Below are 4,683 nucleotides of genomic sequence, written 5' to 3'. Positions count from 1 at the left end.
AGTTTAGCTGGTGTTGTTAAAAGATCATCAATTCCTAATGAAATAGCTGCATCGATAGCTTGCTGGAAACCTAAAATCTTTAGTTGATCTAATACATGTGATGTATATGTCATTCCAAATTGATTTACGAATCTTTTAATAAGGTGCTTCATAACAAATTTATCCATCCCTTTATTAAAAAAGGGCACTTCAAAAGGAAAGGGTACTTTTAATTTAGGTTGTATCATAAAAAGAAGGTATTTTCAATTTAGGTTGTATCAATAAAATATTTCCATTTTGGATAAAATCTCCCCATTTTGGGTTGGGGAGTAGGAATCGGCAATGGGTTTAAGCTCCAAAGCTCCTTTAATCTTTATCTCTGCATCAATGAAAGGATCATAAGATTAATAACATTAAATTCTGAATAATGACAGTTCTTGTCGGATATCATAAGTCCACAAGCCTTTTATAGCTTCTTCTATTTCTCAATTAAAACGAATACGACCAACGGTCGTTTGAATGTATTTATTAAGTATTTCCCCCACTCTACATTTTCTTATTCGAAAATGATCATAGATTTTTTAGAAGGTACTGAAAGATTCATATTGAACTTCGATAGGAAGTTCTTGATTTACTGAATTAATAATAGAGGTATCTATATCTCTCCTCCATCGGAGCAATGTACAGCGGACAATTGGGATTATTTGCTTCTCGAGATATTCTTCTTTTCTTTCTCATGTGGGAGTTGGAACTAATTCCTGTGTACTTACTTTTATCCATGTGGGGGGGAAAAAGACGTCTCTATTCAGCCACAAAATTTCTTTTGTATACCGCGGGTGGTTCCATTTTTATTTTAATGGGAGCTTTAAGTATGGGTCTCTATGGATCTCATGGACCAGCATTCGATTTCGAATTATTAGCTAAAAAAGATTATCCCATCACACTTGAAATGCTATTATATTTAGGATTTTTGGTCGCTTATGCAATAAAATTACCAATCTTCCCTTTACATACCTGGTTACCGGATACTTATGGGGAAGCACATTATAGTACATGTATTCTTTTGGCCGGAGTTCTATTGAAAATGGGAGGATATGGGTTGATTCGGATCAATATGGAATTGTTACCTCATGCTCATTCTTTGTTTTCGCCGTGGTTGATTATCATAGGAGCAGTGCAAATTATCTATGCAGCTCTAACTTCTATGGGTCAACGCAATTTGAAAAGAAGGATAGCCTATTCATCAATATCTCATATGGGTTTTGTAATTATAGGAATTGGTTCCATGACATATACAGGTCTCAATGGAGCCATTTTGCAAATGATTTCTCATGGATTAATTGGCGCTGCACTCAGCCATCTCTCCTAGATGGCAGATCTAAAATGAATATAGCATTTCACTAAATAAAGACCAACATTTGTGAGAATCCAATTTTATTTTTTTATTCCATTTCAAACAATTTTTCGCTTTTTCTAGCCCGGCCAGTATCTGGCCAGGCCATTGTCTTTCCTAGATAAGGAATTAATTGACTAAATTATGAAGAATACAGTGCTCTACCTAATCTGAAAGCTAAAATCATTATTATAAAAGTAACAGCAATAAAAAGGGCTATCAAAATTTGACCTTGTGATATCATTTCTTATATTTCCTTTTATGTATTATATTTTTATCTCTTATTATAAGATTAATAGATAAGCACTTGCTATATATAATGTATTATATTTTTATCTCTTATTATAAGATTAATAGATAAGCACTTGCTATATAATATATATATTGTTTTTTATTCCAACTTTATTGTACAAAATAATTTATGACAAATATTTTGACTTTGAATTTTTTCACGAAGAAAAAAATGAGTTGAAAACATTAGTAGGATACAATATTACTCTTGTTAATATCGTTAAGGTTGTATTAGAAAAGAAATTCATAAAATATCTGAGTTTAGAAAAAAAGGAAACTATTAAGATAATACAAAATATTATTGATATAGGTTTGAAAACAGTTCAATTTGTTCTTTTTGAAATACATAAAAAAATAACAGATGAATTATAGTGATTTGCGCTTTTATCTATTTTTTCATCTATTTTAGATGATAAAGATTTGAAAGATGATGAACAACTTATATGGTTCATGCGTATTTTAAATATAGATACATCATTTGAAAATGATGAACTTATATTTCTATTGTCAATAGATGTTGTGCACGATTTTATAGATGCAGCATTCGATCAAACTGATCAAAATATAAATCCTTTTTTTTCTATACTAAAAAATTCTATTCAACCTGTACAATCTTTAATGGATTTGATTGAATTGAAAATTTTCATAAATTTGACCTTCCTAATTAAATTAATTAAACAATTAGCCAATTTAAAAGAACAATTACTATCACAAGATAAGTTCTTGAAAGTAGCGGCGGTAAACTTAGTGAAAATAGAACTTGATTTTCCGGAAGAAAAAAGAAAAGCAAGGAAAATAAAAAAACTATTTCCTTTTTATCCAGGAAATAATCCAGAGACAAATTACTTTTTATGGCTGCGAAAACATACGGCGATATGTTTGATGGAAAGATAAAAAAAATTTGAGAAAATGTTTATGTTTCACGCTCGGTTGCTCACGACCCCAACGATCAAACGAGTAAGTAAACGACAAATTGGCATAAAATGAAAAAAAGATGATTGATTGTGTTTGTGCATACTTATTATATAAGTATAGAATCTATTGAACATATCATTATGATAGAATTTGTGTCATTATGGTACAATTTGTACCATTAATTTGACTTACCGACCGAAGAATTATTAAGAATAATTATAGGAAATTATTCTATAATAATTATAGAATATAATAATTATAGAATCTATCAATAGATCTGGCTTAATTTCACAATTGGATCGGGTAATTAAAACTCTAATATTCTAAAAGAATAATATTAGATTGATGAAAGAAAATAATATCTTGAAATAAGAAGAAAAGAAACTTTGGTAAAATACTCTTTCTTCTGTCTGTCTTTATTCAAAAATACTTGACTTATGCAAAAGTCAATTATCTCATTTTTGGGCATGAATTAGAAAAAAACTTGTTGTTTTCATTTTGTCAACAAATAAAGGTGTAGGAAAGATGGCTGAGCGGTTCAAGGCGTAGCATTGGAACTGCTATGTAGGCTTCTGTTTACCGGGGGTTCGAATCCCTCTCTTTCTGTATATTTGTATTCTTTTTTGCATCGTTTTATCATTAATCTAAACCCGATAGGATGGTTTCATTTTCCCACAATCTCCTTCCATTTCGGGGTAGAGAAAAAAATATTGAAAAAAAAAATAAATATTGAATTGAATAACAATGACATTGTTATGTAACATACAAAGGAACAGATGTGCAGAAATCCTTTCTTTTCATTCCCTTAAAACTGGGAATAATTTAAACTCGACAGGAATAGTATTCTACGACCAATAATTCATTAATCTTCAAATCGATACGCTTATTATCTATTATTTTTTTGACTAATCCACTATACTGTGACTTTTGTTTAATCCGATTTAAATGGGGGGGCACCCTCATTTTATCCTTTTGAAAAATCTCTGTATTTTTCTTCACTATATTTCTCAATCCCTGTTTCTCTTTTATAGAAATTAAATCTTGGGGTTTGCAACGATAACTTGGTATATCTACTATACGACCATTGACCAGGATATGCCTATGGTTGACTAATTGTCTGGCTTCAGGAATAGTAAGCGCCATACCCAATCGAAAAAGGATATTATCCAAGCGCATTTCCAGTAATTGTAATAGAACCTGACCTGTTGATCCCTTGGCTCTTCTAGCAATACGAACATATTGAAGTAATTGGCGCTCTGGAAGTCCATAATGAAAACGTAATCTTTGTTTTTCTTTTAGACAGACAGGATATTGAGAAGATTTAAGAGGTTTAGAATGTTTTTTTTTAATAGGCTTTTGAATTCTGTTGGGTGTTTTCTTACTTAGTCCTGGTAAAGTTTTGAGACGACTTATTATTTTTAAACGAGGTCCGCGATAACGGGACATAAAAAACTCCTTATTTCAAGAAATGACATAGACATAAATTAATGTTGGAAAGAGGAACAATATAAATAGCACGAATATTGGAATGATTTTATATACAGAGAGAGAAACAAATTATCTTCAATTTGAAAATAAAAATATTGTAGAGAGAAAAAAAAGATATGTTTCATTCATTGATTTCATTTCTAGTTGAAACGAATCATGCCACGACAGACCCGGCGGGCCGACGATACGAAAAGTAAGAGCCTTTTCCTTATTTCATAGATTTTAACGATCTATGGTTGATAATGGTAAGAAGTGGAAAGAATAAAAATGAGCCAGCTATCGGGATCGAACCGATGACCATCGCATTACAAGTGCGACGCTCTCACCTCTGAGCTAAGCAGGCTCATATGCATGCAGTATGTAGTCACATGCTTATTGGCTGAAAAGATCTCTTCAAAATCGCTAGAATTATACATAGCGAATCAAATTATAATAATGCAATTCAGATTCAAAACATTGCGTCAATTTATCTTAATGGATTATTATAAAACAATAATGGGGCGTGGCCAAGCGGTAAGGCAGCGAAACAAAGTGTCCTTGTTTGAGCCTAAATAATAGCCTAGAAGTGAAGATTTTATTTCATGCACTCATTCTTGATCATTTACCTTGAAAACAAA

General features: G+C 31.3%; 1 non-coding gene across 1 annotated transcript; it reads right to left on the bottom strand.

Moving 5' to 3' along the window:
* Window positions 1-4,336: 4,336 nt before the first annotated feature.
* Window positions 4,337-4,409, bottom strand: TRNAT-UGU (transfer RNA threonine (anticodon UGU)). Its single transcript has one exon. It is a non-coding gene; the product is annotated as a tRNA-Thr (tRNA).
* Between the last annotated feature and the right edge of the window lie 274 nt (window positions 4,410-4,683).

The sequence above is a fragment of the Cupressus sempervirens genome, chromosome 8 (genome assembly GCF_028749045.1).
Source record: "Cupressus sempervirens isolate cs-2001-9-10 chromosome 8, ASM2874904v1, whole genome shotgun sequence".
Taxonomy (NCBI): Eukaryota; Viridiplantae; Streptophyta; class Pinopsida; order Cupressales; family Cupressaceae; genus Cupressus; species Cupressus sempervirens.
Note: the sequence above shows the minus strand (reverse complement) of the source record. Positions and strands in the feature narration are given on the sequence as shown.